This window comes from Dromiciops gliroides, chromosome 2, assembly GCF_019393635.1.
Source record: "Dromiciops gliroides isolate mDroGli1 chromosome 2, mDroGli1.pri, whole genome shotgun sequence".
NCBI lineage: Eukaryota > Metazoa > Chordata > Mammalia > Microbiotheria > Microbiotheriidae > Dromiciops > Dromiciops gliroides.
In genome coordinates this window covers 543,939,103-543,956,884 of record NC_057862.1, presented here as the reverse complement: position 1 = coordinate 543,956,884, position 17,782 = coordinate 543,939,103, and positions in this window count along the sequence as shown.

Below are 17,782 nucleotides of genomic sequence, written 5' to 3'. Positions count from 1 at the left end.
GTCTTTCACCTGGTCTCAACAAAACAAAACAAACACAACAACAACAACAACCTTCCAAAGGCACAGGCAAGACCATATTAACAGTACCTCGAGGATAAAGCACAAATTCTTCAGTAAGGGGTGTAAACCTTTCACATTCTGCCTATGACCTACTTTCTCAGCATTTTCTCATGTTACTAGCCTTCAGACCCTCCACAATTCAGCCAGACTGGACTACTGCTTATGTTCCAAACTCAATATCCCATACCTTTGTGAATTTGCATAAATCATTCTTGCTTCATTTCAGCCTCTCAGAATCCTGAGAATATATTTCTGTTTCCTGCCTTCCCTGAAGCATAGGCTAAAGTCCCATCATCTAAAAGAAGCTTTTCCCACAGCAATAACTAGGCCTAGAGTCCTTAAGACCTGAGTTTAAATCTGGGCTGTGTGACCCTGGACAAATCACTTAAGTTCTATTTCCCTCAGTTTCTTCAAATGTAAAATGAGGACAATTATAGTATGCACCTCCCAGGGTTGTTGTGAGGATCAAATGAGATGATATTTGTAAAGCTCAGTGCCTCAGTTTACCTTTCTAATTTTATTCACCACACCATGATGGCCTAACCTAACTCCTATTTCTAGTCCCTCTTTCCCTATCCTGTCCAGTCAGTTGATCCTGGGTATTGTTTTATGCCAAAATAGGTTTAATCAAATATCTTGAAGGCAGTTTTGTCAAGAAAAAACAATGATTGAAAAGGACTACAAAAAAAATTTGTTTCATAACCTTTTATCTATTTAAGTAGCGCTTTAAAATTTACAAAGCATTTCTGATATATACCCTGTGAGATGAGTAATTGAGGTATCGTTATCCTTGTTTTACAAATGAGGTAAGGTAAGTGGTAAATGCCAGAGCCTAGATCAGGGGCAGGGCAGCTCCTTCAAAGATCAATGTTCTTTCCACAATACCGCAAGAGTATTATAGCTCAGGTTCTATAAATGTTCTTTCCTTGAAGTACATTTTCCTGATCTACATCTTAGGTACACTATGCCCTAGGTCCCAGCTGATGGTTACTATTAACAGAGAGAAAGGGGGCAGCTAGGTGGCGCAGTGGGTAAAACATCAGCCCTGGATTCAGGATGACCTGAGTTCACATCTGACCTCCGACACTTAACACTAGCTGTGTGACCCTGGGCAAGTCATTTAACCGACATTGCCCCACGAAAACAACAACAACAACAACAAAACCCCCCAAAACCCCACCAACCCCCCCCCAAAAAAACCCAAAACCAAAAAAAAAACTGAGAGAAAGAAAGTATTTACACCCAAAGAACATATAGTGCTATGCTTTCCTTGATAGCTGCTACAGAGACCACTGTGAGCCCCAGGCTGTTGGCCTCACATGGAAGGTAGGTGGGTTTGCAGCTAAAAAGACCTGAGTTCAGATCCTGGCCCAAACATTTCCTAGCTGTGAACCTGGGCACATAAACCATTTAAATTCTTTTAGTCTTTGTTTTCTCATTTCTAAAAGGAGGGGTTTGGACTCAGTGGCCTCTAGGGAGCCTTTCAGCTTTGACTATTTGCCTGTGATCAGCTGAGTGAGACTTGTCCCATACTTTAAGCCCATCACTGTCAGGAGGAGCAAAAACATTTCTATTTGCTGTTTGAGGTTCCAATGGGAGTCTCTGAGGTCATACATGTTGCTATTGTTTAGTCACTTCTGACTCTTTGTGACCCCATTAGGGGTTTTCTTGGCAAAGATACTGGAGTGATTTGCCATTTCCTTCTTCAGCTCATTTTACAGATGAGGAAAGTGAGGGTTAAGTGACTTGCCCAGCTGTCTGAGGTTGGATTTGAACTCAGGTCCTCCTGACTCTAGACCCCTTGCTCTATCTGCTGCACTACCTAGCTGCCCCATACAACCTTACCAATGGTGTTATACTTTCTGAGACTTGGTCTTGCTCAGCATTTGACAGCTACTTTTTCATCATCTCCATACCCTTGTGAGGTGGGAGGAGAGAGTGAGGCTGGTGACTTTGCACAGTCCACCCTCACTTAAATCCAATTCACTTGCAAGTCATAACCTCACCTTCCCGATGTCATAGTCCTCTTTAAGAATGAAGGACAAATAACAATAACCCTTGTAAGTACGTCACTAAGAACGTTCTCCCTTTTTACACAGAGAAATCAGGTCAAAGAATTATGCAGTGAATCAGCAACAGAACCAGAAAGAGAATCTCAATATCTTTCTCCTGATTCACTCCCCAGTCTTAGACTTAAGGGAAGAATTCTTATGCTATTTGTGTGTGTGTGTGTGTGTGTGTGTGTGTGTGTGTGTGTGCGCTCTATGCCTCTTTGGCAATCTGGGGAAGCCTATGAACACCCTATCATTTTAAAATGCATAAAATACATAGGATTGCAAAGGAAACTAGTTCTATTCAAATGTTATCAAATTTTTAAAAATCCACAGACCTCTGCCTTAAGGGAGATATACTTCCCTTTCTTCACCTGATATCGGAAGGCTGACAATTCTTCCTGACCCAAGTCCCTGAAATACCCTACTCCCAATGGCTCATCAGAGGACATCCTTCAGGGTGATGGCTAAAACACTCACATAGCACCTTCTTTTGAAGCTCCCACAGCTTTCTGTGGGAGAATTTCTAACTCAAGCACTGCATCCTCTTCCATTAATTTGCCTCTTTGATTGGGAACACGAAGTAACATAGCTTACGATTACATCATGCTTTTCAGTTTACAAAGCATCTTCATGTGGCTTGTTTGGTGAAGCATTTGTTAAACACCTACTACGTGCCAAGCACCATGTTAAGCTCTGGGGATACAAAGAAAGGCGAAAACATAATCTCTGGCCTCATGGAACTCAATGTCTAGTGGAGGAGACAAACTGTAGGAGAAAAATTGGAGACAATTTCAGAGGAAGGGCATTAAGATTATAGAGAACTGGGAATAATTTCTCATAGAAGATGAGCATTTAGCTGGGTAAGACATTGAAATGTCACAGAAGCAAAGAGGCTTGTTTCTTTCACAGGTTGTCAGATGAAGCATGGGAACTCTCATTTTCCAACATTTCTCTTCCTCTTATTTATTCTAAGCCCCACATCACAAACATGGAGAGAAACAATTCCAAGTTTGTAGAACTTTTATTTTTATAGAGCATTTTGACATTTGTGCCTCTTGGTTCTGGCAGATATGTGAATGTACCCCTGCTGTCTCCCAGAAAGGAAGGCTACATTGGGTAGGAGAACCACGAGGCTAGTGGAGATGAGGAGCAAAGGCAATGTAAGGTCAGTTAGTTAGTCAACAAGTAAAGTAGTAAATGCTTACTGTGTGCCAGCCAGGCAATGCACTAAACACTAGGAATATAAATACAAGCAAAGAGAAAGCCCCTGACCTCAAAGAACATACATTCCGACTGGGAAAGATAACATGAGATCTGGGGTTTGGGGGAAGAGGGGAAGGAGAAGATGTTTGTTTTGGGGCATAGTGGCACAGTCCAAGGAATCAGGAGTGTGAGAGATGTGGGCCTGTCTGAGTGGCTATTGGCACACAGAGTGCTTCCAATTTGGTATGGCCTTGGGAAGTGCATATGCAAGAAACGAAATGCCCGACAAACTACACTCTCACCAGTGTAACTCAGAAAGTATGTCATGGTGTTATTAATATCCCTCACTTTTCAAGGGCTATTGACAAGAACAAATCAGAAAGCTGCGATGTAAAATATCACCATTGTTTCTAAGCCATTAACTATCCCCACCGGCATACAAACTCTATCTTTTCAGAAATGAAAAAAAGAATTCGGGGGACCCTTCCCAAATTTTTGTCCTCACAGTGAAACTAGGAGGAACCTTTGATTTTGCAGAAAAAGAAAGAAAAGGAGTGGAGAGAGGAGAAATAAAAGAAGGGAAGAAAAACGGATGTAATAAAGAAAAGGAGATATATGGTTCTTGTAATTTCCATCTCCTGCTCATCCAGCAACCTTTTGTGGATGGAGGAATCAGTCAGTATTCCTCCCTGTTTTTTTTCTCTCCTGAAATGTTCTGAATTTAGAAGAAAAAAACCAACACTGTCAAATGCATATTGTTTTCCAAACTATAAATGTCACATCCGCTTCCTCCCCCTCGCGGCACAGATGTCCCTCTAGTCTCTTCCAAACTCGTCTGAGTCACAGGCCCGGAGCTTGCTGAGAGCTGCAGGACTAAGCTGGAGGCTGGAGTTGTTTCCTTCCAAAGGCATCATCCAAATGTGCATGCAGATGGAGCAGATGAAAATTATCTGAAATGATCTGTCTGCAAACCACTCACGTGGTCACTTGCATTCAAAAGGAGCAAAAACTCCGAGCCTAAGCTTTCTGTGGGAGAATTTCTAACTCAAGCACTGCATCCTCTTCCATTAATTTGCCTCTTTGATTGGGAACACGAAGTAACATAGCTTACGATTACATCGTGCTTTTCAGTTTACAAAACATCTTCATGTGGCTTGTTTGGTGAAGCATTTGTTAAACACCTACTACGTGCCAAGCACCATGTTAAGCTCTGGGGATACAAAGAAAGGCAAAAACATAATCTCTGACCTCACGGAACTCAATATCTAGTGGAGGAGACAAACTGTAGGAGAAAAATCGGAGACAATTTCAGAGGAAGGGCATTAAGATTATAGAGAACTGGGAATAATTTCTCATAGAAGATGAGCATTTAGTTGGGTAAGACATTATTATGCCCATTTTGCAGATGATGAAACAGAATCAGTGTGAGTGACTTACCCAGAATCATAATCCTTGGGCAAGTAAATGTTCACAGCTTCACATCACACCCTGCAAACGTGGGATAGCTTTGAGCCCCTCTGTGAGCAGAGCAGCAGCTGTCATGGTAGAATCACTTTAAGCTCCCAAGGTAGGAATGCTTTCTCTGCCACACCCTCTGCCTCTTCAAATCCTGTCTTTAGACAGTCAACAAGTATTTATTGGACATTTATTATATAATAGGTCCTATACTAAGTGCTAGAGATACAAATTTAAAAATATAGTCCTTGTCCACAAGAGGATCATATTCTAAGGGACAAGACAACATGCAAATAACTACAAACGAGGAGATGGAAGGTACCATCAGAAGGTAAGGCAGTAGCAGTGGTGAGACTGAGATAGCAGCAGAGGGGAGATTTGAGCTGAACCATGAAGGAATCCAGGGAGACCAGGAGGCAGAAATGAGGAGGGAGAATATTCTAGGCATTGGGGACAACCAGTGAAAAGGCATAGCCAGGAGTTAGTGTGTCTGGTGCAAAGAACAGTAAGAAGGCAGGTGTTGTTGCATTATAAAGTACATGAAGACACCAACTGATACTGAGTGAAGTGAGCAGAACCAGGAGAACATGGCACACAGTAACAGTAACATTGTAGAACGAACAATTGTGAATGACTTGGCTATTCTCAGCAATACAATGATCCAAGACAGTCTCAGAGGACTAATGATGAAAAAGGCTATCCACACCCAGAAAAAGAACTGATGGAGTTTGAATGCAGGCTGAAGTATACTTTTTTCACTTTTTTTTTGTTTGTGTCTTCTTTCACAACATGACTAATATGGAAATATGTTTTGCATGATTGTACATGTATAATCTATATGAAATTGCTTATTGTCTCAGGGAAGGAGGGGAGGAGAGAGAGAATTTGGAGCTCAAATTTTTTTTTTTAATTTTTGCAGGGCAACGAGGGTTAAGTGACTTGCCCAGGGTCACACAGCTAGTAAGTGTCAAGTGTCTGAGGCCGGATTTGAACTCAGGTCCTTCTGAATCCAGGGCCGGTGCTTTATCCACTGCGCCACCTAGCTGCCCCCTGGAGCTCAAATTTAAAAAAAAACTAAATGTTAAAACTTTTTACGTACCATTGGGGGAAAATATTAAAGTTAAAAAAAAAGTACATGGAGGAGAATGAAATCTAAGAAGACTGGACAGATAGGAAGAGGCAAGTTGGTGAAGGACTTTAAATGTCAAACAGATCATTTTATATTTGATACTGGAAAGAATACTATACCATTGGAGTTTATTGACTGGGTGGGAAGGGGTGTCATGGTCAGACTTGCTCTTTCAAGAACTCTAATACTTAGGGGCAGCTAGGTGGCGCAGTGGATAAAGAACCGGCCCTGGATTCAGGAGGACCTGACTTCAAATCTGACCCCAGACACTTGACACTTACTAGCTGTGTGAGCCTGGGCAAGTCACTTAACCCTCATCGCCCTGAAAAAAAAACAAAACCCTAAACTGTAATACTTAAAAGGTCCTCTCACTTCAGGAAGTGATTCTTCCCTAATCATTGTAGAGATCTGAGTTCTAATTCTCACCCTGCCCCACACTTACTCTCCCAAATTACCTTTCCTGAATTATGTCCCACTATGAGTCTCCCTCCCCAGCCCTCCACTGTAGCACAAGCTGCCTACCTCCCCCACTCCTTTGCTTGGCATCAGGATTACATTTCCCCATAGACTCAGAGCCAGTGATTGTCATACCCTTTACAAGGTTCACCTTCCCACCTGAGTGGACTGCTTCCTGCCCCCACCTTGTTGCCTATCCTGGCCCTTATACCACATAGGATGTTTGGGATCAGGGCATCCTCAGTGGGAAAGTAGTTGGGAAGCTGACCACCACCATTCCCCTGTAGTCAATGTGACCCTAGTTATCCCTAGCCCCATTCTCCTCTGCCCCCCTTTCTGCAGTGCCCTTTGCAAACCTCATCTATTGTCAGCCTTTTTCTGTTAAGGAAGCTAAGTGACCTAGTACAAAGGGTGCTAGACAGATTCAAGATCTGAGTTAGAACTCAGGATCAGAATCCTGCCTCAGATGCTTGCTAGCTGTGTGACTTTGGAGTATAACCTTTCTCAGCTTCAGTTTTGTCAGTGTAAAATGTGTATAACAATGGGGCAGCTAGGTGGTGCAGTGGATAAAGTACCGGCCCTGAAGTCAGGAGGACTTGAGTTCAAATCCAGCCTCAGACACTTAACACTTACTAGCTGTGTGATCCTGGGCAAGTCACTTAACCCCAAATGCCTCACCCCCCCAAAATGTGTATAACAATAGTACTTACTTCACAGCATGGTTATGAAGATCAAATAAGAAAATATATGTAAAGCTCTTTCTAAATGATAAAGTGCAAAGGAAATGTTAGTTCTTATTATAAGTACCTATTATAATAGGTAGTACTTATATATCTCTGTAAGGTTTTTGAAGTACTTTACAAATAGCATCCCATTTTATCCTCAAAACAATTCTAGGTGGTAGGTGTTATTATTATCCCCATTTTGCAGATAAGGAAACTGAAGCAAGCAGAGGTTTTGTCTTACGAGGGTCACACAGCTAGTAAGTGTCTGAGGCTGGATCAATAAATTTTGTCCCTGGTTCAATTTCTTTTTCTCTAGCTCAACCCCTGCTCTTTAAAGCACCCTGGTCTCTGAGTCCATGACCTCCATCTTCGGTCTACCTCAACCACCTATGGGTAGATACTGTTCCACCCTCACCCCAATCCCCACTTCCCAGCTTCAGCTGAATTTCCCCCTGGGGTGACCAAATTCCTAATAATGGTTCTATGTGTATTTTAGTCATGGGAGCCCACCTCTGCAGAGGCAAGGCCTTCAAGAAATATTTATTGGGGGCAGCTAGATGGCACAGTGGATAGAGCACTAGCCCTGGAGTCAGGAGTACCTGAGTTCAAATCCGGCCTCAGACACTTAACACTTACTAGCTGTGTGACCCTGGGCAAGTCACTTATCCCCAATTGCCCCGCAAAAAAAAAAAAGAAATATTGTTTGAATTACTACTATATTCAAAGTGCTAGATACAAAGCTACTCCCTCAAGAAGCTTACAATCCAATCGGAGAAATGAGATAATTCTGCAAATAACTAGGATAGAATCTGGCATGTGATGAACACCATATTAAAGAAACGAAACATTGCAGAGGCTTAGAGAAGGATGAAACGAATAGTTTCTGACTCTAGAGATCCTCTAAGACTTCACAGAGGAGGTGGCATTTGAGCTGAGTCTTAAAGGCTAAAAAGAATTTCAAGAGAATTAAATGTCTTTCAAGCAGAAGGAATGTCATGGCAAGAAAATATGTGATTTAGTCAAACAGTGTTGAGTAGTATCCCTTGACTAGAGCCAAGGATACCTGTAGGAAGTTACAGTAGATGAAATGAAAAAGGTAGATTGGTCTAAGACTGTAGAAAGCCTTAACTGCTGAAACTAAAGAGCCAGGACTTTATTTGATGTGGTGCCCCGGAAGGATTTTTGAATGATAAGAGCCCACTTGTCTTAGCTTCAAGAACGAGACACGAAACCCTTAGACTTATGCATTAACTACAGTACTTTATTGATAATGTATAAACCGTTTTGATGAACAAATGATAACAAAAGATAATTTTTCCTATTTGTCTTCTACCATTCTGGGTCTCATTTATTCAGTTCTGGTCCTGGAAAACACACATCCAGGAGTGACCAGTCATACCCAGAATTACAAGGTAGATGTGAGTGGCCCAGGGAATTAAGGGAGGTAGTGTTTTATACTAAGAGGGAGGCAAAGAAAAACTGGCATAAAAGAAAAGCTCAAAAGCCATCAATCCAAAGGAAATTTTAGCACTTGTTGAAACATACCAATTACATTCAAGTAAGAGAAAAGCAACAGAGGTCTCAAAATATCCAAGAAATAAGAATAATAATAAGAAGAAAATTATTCAAATGTATAAAAATAAGAGCCAATCTCCTATTGATGATTGGTTAAAGACAACAAACAGGCAGTTTTCAAAGAAAGAAATCCTAGCTATCAGCAGCCATATGGCAAAATAATTCTAATTACTAAGAAAGAATGGGGCGGGGGCAGCTAGGCAGCACAGTGGATAGAGCACTGGTCCTAGAGTCAGGAGTACCTGAGTTCAAATCTGGCCTCAGACGATTGACACTTAGTAGCTGTGTGACCCTGGACAAGTCACTTAACCCCAATTGCCTCACTAAAAAAACCCAAAAACAAAAAAAAAAAGAGAGAGAGCGAGAGAGAATAGGGCAGCTAGGTGGTGCATTAGATAGATTGCTGGGCTAGGAGTTAGGAAGACCTGAGTTCAAATGCAGCCTCAGACACTTACTAGCTGTGTGATCCTGGGCAAATCACTAAACCCTGTTTGCCCCAGTTTCCTCATTTGTAAAATGAGCTGGAGAAGGAAATGGCAAACCACTCTAGTATTTCTGCCAAGAAAACCCTAAATGAGGTCATGAAGAGTTACACTCAATTGAAAAAATTGAATTAACAAAAATGAAGAAGGAACAGAAGTACTCTTAGATTACATGCTTTAGGGCAGCTAGATGATACAGTGGATAGAGAATCAGACTTGGAGTCAGGAATATTCCTTTTCCTGAGTTCAGATCTGATCTGAGACTTCCTAGCTGTGTGATCCTGGGTAAATCACTTTAACCCTGTTTGCCTTTGTTTCCTCAGCTGTACCATGAGCTAGAGAAGGAAATGGCAAACCACTCCTATATCTTTGCCAAGAAAACCCCCTAAAAGGGTCACAAAAATCATACATGACTGAAAATGACTAAAAAACAACTAATTAAAGAAATTAAAATGAAAGCAACTCTGAGGTTCCACTTCATACTTCTGAGATTGGAAAAGTTGACAAAAAAAGAAAAATGATAAATCTTAGAGGGGCTGCCAGAAAACAAGCACATTATATTACTGTCACAGAGCCATGAGCTGGTACAACCATTTCAGAAAGCAATTTGGAAGCATGCCTAAAAAGCTACTAAACTCGGCACACCCTTTAACTCAATGATACCCCTACTACTAGGCAAAGAGATCAGAGAAAGAGAAAAAAATATCCATATGTCCAAAAATAGTCATAATAGCTCTTTTTGTGGTGGTCCAAAGAACTGGAAACTAAGAGGGTGCTCAACAATAAGGGGATGGCTGAACAAATTGTGGCATATAAATGTAATGCAATACTGTTGTGCCAGAGGAAATGATAAAAAGGGACAGTTTCAGAGAAACTTGGAAATGAATGTGCTGTGAAGTGAGCAGAATCAAGAGAACAACTTGTACACAAACAACAATGGAAAGACACATATTTTTGAAATACTTAAGAACTCTGATCATCACCAAGATCAACCATAATTCCAGATGACAGATGATGAAATGTGCTACCTACCTCCTGACAGAGAGGTGATGTCCTCAAGGTACAGAAGGTAATAGATGATAGATAGATAGGAAGATAGATGGATGGATAGATAGATAGAGATATATGTATGTGTGTATGCGTACGTATATATAGACATGTACATATATACACACACATCTTGGATATGCTAATTGTAGGAATTTGTTTTGTTTAATTATGCATATTTGTCATAAGGGTTTTTTCTTTTCCCACGGTGGTGAATGGGGAGAAGGAAATAGGAGGAAGAGAATTTAAATATTTGTCTCTAAAAATTAAAATTATTTAATTAAATAAAATTTAATTTAAAAAGTAAAGGCACTTCAGACCAGTACAATATCATTGTCCACCAGCCATATTCAGCTCCTTCTGTTGTTGTGTACCCCTTCTCTGCCCTCCAATGAATGAGGAAAGAGATAAATCTGACCAACGTAAATAATGAAGGAATCTAATCAGAGCTGTGCTTTTTACTTTTGGATTAATCTGGCAGTCATGGGATTAGGTAGAGACTGGAGGGCTTAAGACAAGTCAGAAGTTATGTAAAAATTCAAGGCCATTAGTTCAAATTATGAACCAAGATGGTGAAGTTGGAAAAGAAGGATCTGGTGAGAGAGACATTGAGGAGGGTGGAGTGATGGAAAGGACTTGGCAACAGATTCCATGGGGACAGGGGAGGGGAAGAAAAGGGAATCCAAGAGGACTCTCAGGTTCTGGACTTTGGTGGACCGGGAGATTGGTACCATAAACAGAAATAGAGAAGTCAGGATGAGGATGTCATTGCCTTGCAGTAAATCACTCATATTTCAGTAGCTCTTTATGTTTGTCAAAGCATCTTGCAGGTGAGATGATGATTTCATTTCAGACATATAGACATATTAGCTAAATAAATATATCACTTCTATTTTCATTTCATCATTATGTGTTTTCCCTACAATGGTACCATTAGAAAATCACCTGTACTATCTTATCCTGTGTGTCTCCTGTCAAAACCTTTACAGACAAGTCCATCAAACCTGCTGAAGGGACTTCCTCTGGTTCTCCTGAGATGACAAGCGTACCGGTGTAAGTATACAGACTGTCTATGTGCTCTCCCTTAGGTTATACATCGCCTCAATTACTTTTATGTCCCTTTTTTCATGAGATTTATCACTGGTGATGTACCATGCCCCATTTATGAGAAGAAATGTAGTACATCTAGGTAGAGTGCTAAACCCTAAAGCAAAAAGTCCTGGGTTCACATGCCTCCTTAAAAATGTGTTGAGTTGTGCAACACATTTAAACTCTCTCACCCTCAGTTTCCTCATCTGTAAAACAGGGATAGCATCTGTAGCATTTTCTGTTGTGAGGGTCAAATGGGATAATATTTGTAAAGTGCTTAATAAGTCTCAAGTACTACAATGCAGTTATTATTTATGACCATCATGTAGCTGTCCATTGTTCTTTGGAAATTTTTATTTCTCAGAGATCATGATATCCTATGATAATATCTTCAGAAAAACATTAATTTTTAAAAGATGAACTTTCATTTCAGGAAGAAGCTTGGGGATCATTGAAAATGCTATACATCCAGGGGCAGCTAGGTGGCACAGTGGATAAAGCACTGGCCCTGGATTCAGGAGGACCTGAGTTCAAATCTGGCCTCAGACACTTATTAGCTGTGTGACCCTGGGCAAGTCACTTAACCCTCATTGCCTTGAAAAAAAAAAGAAAGAAAATGCTATACATCTTCCTAAATGTAAAATAGCCTGTTTTCTTCCTCCTGTTCACTTCCAGGTCCAGCACATTGCATCTGAAGTGTCTGTAACAGATAGGTTGGTAGATGTAGATATGCTGTTGGACCATAGAGCTAGCTGGTCCAACAGTGTGGTTAGAGATATAGATGCAGATATATAGATATAGATATATTTATGAATGACACCATAGATGACACCATAGTTACATCTACAGCTATGTCTGTATATATAGTGATTGACCAACTCTATGGGCTGTCCATCCAACTTCATATCATATACTAATCTGGACGACAGATATTCTTTATCCATTTGGTTTTTACCTGTGTGAATAGTTCATCTGAACTCTTCTGAAGGATTTTAATTTATTTAATTTAATTTATTTTTTTGTGAGGCAATTGGGGTTAAGTGACTTGCCCAGGATCACATAGCTAGTAAGTGTCAAGGGTCTGAGGTTGGATTTGAGCTCAGGTCCTCCTGAATCCAGGACCGGTGTTCTATCCACTGTGCCACCTAGCTGCCCCAGATTTTAAGTTATTTTAAAAACAGTTTTGTGATGTTTAAGGGCTGGATAGAGTCAATTAGATGGCCTCTATTATTATTAAACATTATTGTTGAAATTAATTAATTCTTAACAATTTAAGCATTTGATGATTGGTTTTAAATTAATTTTAGTTATTTATTAACTATTTAATTTGTTATTATTATCTATTAAAGCAAAAAGTTGCACTAAAACCTTGGGGCACCCTCTGTCAAAGAACATTGGCTTTTCACAGCCACCTGGTGAAGTAAATACAGCAGATATGCTCACACCCATTTTATAGATGAGGAAAGTAAGGCTCACAGATGTGATGAGACTTGCTCACAATCGCACAGTTCTAAGTGTCTAAGGCAGAATTTGAACCCAGCTCTTTTCAAACGTCAAATCCAGTGCTCTTTCCATTATGCCACAGCCTGTTCTTTATAGCATATGAACCAGGCTCTCTAAAGAAAGATGCTGCCTAGGGGGCGGCTAGGTGGTGCAGTGGATAAAGCACCGGCCCTGGATTCAGAAGTACCTGAGTTCAAATCTGGCCTCAGACACTTGACACTTACTAGCTGTGTGACTCTGGGCAAGTCACTTAACCCCCATTGCCCCGCAAAAAAAAAAAAATAGATAAATAAATAAATTAAAAAAAAAAAAGATGCTGCCTATCAGAGGAATAAAGTCAATGGCTTTCTCTGCAGGCCCAAATTCAATATGTGATCCAGAAGGGGCTTAAAGTGTGGAGCTTAGAGGAAAATCATGCAGTCTTTATAATTTGGAGGCTCTTCACATTAGAATGCACATTACATTGCAACCAGACATCTAAATTGGTTCATCATTCACCTTGCCCCTATAGCCATTGTTTTCACTGAGATTTTTTCCATGGTCATTGATTATTCATTTCCTTCAGCAACGAGGGACCACATAATCTTCCAGGCCCCAGAATTGCTTCATTCAAAATTATGTGATTTGATATGATGGCAGACCCAGAAGAAAGTATTTCATGTGTTGGGTTTCTAGTCATAACAATATCTACTTCCTTTGTGGGCATCTTTTGAGCTTCTTGGGAAAGGATCTGTTCCCATCCCCTTCCCCTTCACCCCCTAAACATAAGAATGCTGAGGAGGGAACCCCGAGTACTGCCCACAGTTAGGGGAGAGGAGAAAGAGGACTCACCAAAGAAGACAAAGAAGGAGCAGCCGGAGAGCAGGAGAAACAAGATAATGCCATGTCCCAGAAGCCAAAGGAGGGCTTATAAAATAGAGGCTGCCAATAGTGTCAAAAACAGGAGACCTTTCAATGAGTATGTGAACTAAGGTGAGACTATTGGCTTGGGTAATTGTATCATTACATTTTACCACCATCTCCTCCTCCTCCTCCTCCTTTTCTTCTTCTTCCTCCTCTTCCTCTGTCCACATGGGAAATCATACCTTTACATTTGGGTGCTCTGTGCAAAGGAATATAAATTCTGATAGCTTATATTTCACAAGGAATCTTGGAGTTTGGGGGCTAGATTTTTCTTACCTATTTATATATTCTATCATTTGTTTTTTTTAACTGGAACAATTAATTCTTTTGTCTCATGTAGTTTTCATTTATGATTTCTTGAAATATAGCTCTGGAAAACAAGGCTTTGTTAAAGCCTACTGGAATTCAAATGGATCTATTTGACTATACCTTTATTTTTGTAATTTAATATTTTATTTTTCCTCAATTATATATAAAAACAATTTTTAACATTTGTTTTTAAAAAATTTTAAATTCCAGATTCTCTCCCTTCTTCTCTGCTATCTTCCCCTATTGAGAAGGCAAGTGATTTGATGTAGGTTACACATGTGGAGTCATGCAAAATATTTCCATGTTAGTCACATTGTAAAAGAAAACACAGGCAAAAATGCAAGAAAAACTAAGAAAGTAAAGAAAAAGTATGCTTCAATCTGCATTCAGAATCCATCAATTATCTCCCTGGATGTGAATTGACTCTACCATCAAGCCCAAACCACTCTGGTTTTCACTGATTGGCCAGAAATAGGACCCAGCCCAAGTCTCACTTGCTCTTTGTTTGGCTTTTGATGGCTCAGTGAGTGTAAATAGCAATTGTTTCTGTTCTGGCCCCAAACTCTAAGGGTCTTCCCCACCCTGCTTGATTCTTTTGTGAAGTAAAGGAGGCCATCTCAATTCTTACCTGACCAGTGAATGGGTGTTGTCTCAGACAAACTGAGACCTGGGAAAGACCTTAGCTTAGAAAGGCCAAGGTCTCCCACTGCATCCAGGACCATTTCCAGTGGTCCTGATCTATATCTTGCCACTGGGGTCTGATGACTCTGGAGGAGAGAGTGGAGATGATGACTTTGAACAGCTCTGCCTTACTTAAATCCAATTCACTTGCAAGTCAAGACATCACCCTCCTGACATTGGTTTGCTTTGAGAATGAAGGGCAAACAACAATCTGCGAACTAGGTTGAGACCATCAGATTGGGTAAATGCATTATTATATTCTGAACTCTGCAAAGGGACACCATATAAACAAGGCTGATATCTTAGCCTTAGTCATGAACTCACAACAAAGAGGATCTTCTTCCCGGGGAGCTGTAGGGTTGTCTGGTTCTCATCTATTTGGAAGCTGAGCAAAAATGAAGGTGGAACACTCACTTCCCCTTCCAGAACTGAACTCCAGAGACATTGTGGCATTTGTCTTCATTGACCTCAGTCTTCTTGGTATATGCCTTTTTGCTCTTCTCTCCACCCACATTGTCAAGCCTTCAGATGCCAGTGGTGGAAGATTATCATTGTTTTTAAAACCTACTTTTAGATTTTTCATGCACGTCAAGGCAGCAATAACTGAGGACAAGTTAGAGACTCACACCCTGATCTTCCCATACCACTATGATCTTAGGGTTATATATTTAGAGTTGAAAGGTACCTTAGAAGCTATCAAATCCAACTATTTTGTTACAAACAGAGAAACTGAGACCCAGAGAGTCACACTTGAGTAATAGTGACTTGCCCAGGATCACAAATATAGCAAGTAGCTGGGGCAGGATTTGAACACAGGTCTTCCTGATTTCAAGTCCACTGTTCTATCCACTATGCAACACTGCCTCTGAGTGGGTGTATAGAATGGAAGGGGGTGGGGGGGAGGTTCTACTTTAACTGGAGTCAACATATGTAACTAAAGTGATGAGTTCTTTTCAATACTTCAAAACTTCCATACTTTCTTCTATGTGGATACTTCCAACCTCCATTGACAGATTGGAACCCCTCTGGGCATTCATGGACCTATTGCCAACCTTCTGGAAATGAGCTTCTCCAAACTTGGCCAGGCCAGTCATCAGAACATACACACGAAGCTCTCTAGCTTAGTAGGTAAGACCTGCCAGACTTTGAGTTCAACTGGCCACGCCTTTGAGAATCCAGGGTCATAATTATGCTAGGATTTGGCATCAAGGGCAGAGGAGAGAAGGGAGATGGTTACAGAATCACACGATAGAATTATGGAGCTATAAGGAACTACAGAGATCATCCCATCCAACCCCCTCCTTGAGCTATTAGAACTCAGATGGGGAAGCTGAAGCCCAGAGAGGCTGAATAACTTTCATAAGGTCACACAGCTAGCACATAATAGTAATAACTCACATTTATATAGTGCTTACTATGTGCCAGGCACTGTGCTAAGCACTTTATAATGATTATCTCACTTGATCCTCACATCAAACTAGGGACATAGGCACTATTATTATCATCCCCCTTTTTTACAGATGAGCAAACTGAGGCAAGCAGAAGTTAAGTGACGCACCCAGGGTCATATAGTTGGTAAGTGTCTGAGGTTGTATTTGAACTTGGGTCTTCCTGATCTATCACTGCACCACCTAGACGGGATTTGAAATCGGGTCCCCTGTTTCTGCTTTACCATGTTGCTTCCTATCAATTCTATTCAATAAACATCTATTAAGTGCCTACTACATACAAAACACCTTCCTTTCATAGAGGAAGAGCTTAATGCACAGAGAGGAGCAGTAATCTGTTCAGGGTCACGTATAACTTTTCCTGACACCATGTCCATAAATGTGTTTTAAAGTCACCAGACAAATCCAAGGATTAGAAATGTTCCTGAAGCATGGGAATCAGCATTTCTTGTTACTACCATGCTTGGTTGCTCCCCCCAATAATCCACCCCTAGCTTTCAGGAGATGGAGTCTAATGTTAACAATGCCAGAAAAGAGATTTGATTTCATTACTTCCCTTGGCAAACCCTTTCTGGCTCATAACCTTCAGAGCCTGGGAGTGCATCTAGGTGTATAGCCTACATCCTCCCTGCTGTGACTTACTTAAGCCCCTATCCTGTGCCCCTCTGTTTTTGGTATGTGGGTAGCGTGTAGGTAAGATTGTCTCTGAATACCTCAAGGTCCATTTCCCACAGAGGCTATTGTGGTTTCCAGAATTTTTCACCTTTATTGTTGCCCTGCATGCCAGGTTTCCTGGGAGCTCTTGCATTTGCCATACCTCTTGTTCTTACAGTCTAGTCCACCTGCTGCCAGGGCAGCAGGACATTGGCATTGCAGAGGTGACTGTTTTCTGTGCATTCTGGAAAAGGGAAACTGAATCTGAAGTTGCCAGAAGCTTCAGCTTGGCCAAGTTAGCAAGGTGGTATTATTTGCCTAATGTTGTTGTTCAGTTGTGTCTGACTCTCTGTGACCCCATTTGGAGTTTTCTTAGCAGAGATACTGGAGTGGTTTGCCATTTCCTTCTCCAGCTTATTTTACAGATGAGGAAACTGAGGCAAACAGGTTTAAGTGATTTTCCCAGGGTCAAATAGCTAGGAAGTCTCTGAAGCCAGATTCAAACTCAGGAAGTTGAATATTTCTGATTCCAAGTCCAGCATTCTATCCACTGTGCCACTTATCTACCCATTATCACCTGCAACTATGCCTGAAATTCTACCAAGAGAGACTGCTCCCTCTGATGCTCAGAGGCACTTCTGGTCTTTAAAGTTCCCCCATTTGAAGCCTGAATAGCCCTGGAAGGGCTCACATCTTACCATTAGCTTCTGGCCAAAGGAAGGGGGGAAATTGGGATCACTGAGTTATAATTTATTTATAGCTATGTGAATGGTTATGTAAGTGAAGCAAAAGTATGTAGAGACTTTGTAAGCTCCGCTCCCCATTAGTGGTTCTTAGGTAAGAGAAAATGCTTCTGGCCTCTATTCTGTGGGGGTAAGATGATTGTGTTAGGCATGGACTACGTCTTCATTTCCTCGTGGTCTCTGTTCCCCCAAAGAGCTTGCCTCTCCCCTGGGAATCAGAGGTCACAATGGATAGAATCCTGTACCTGGAGTCAAGACTTGAGATC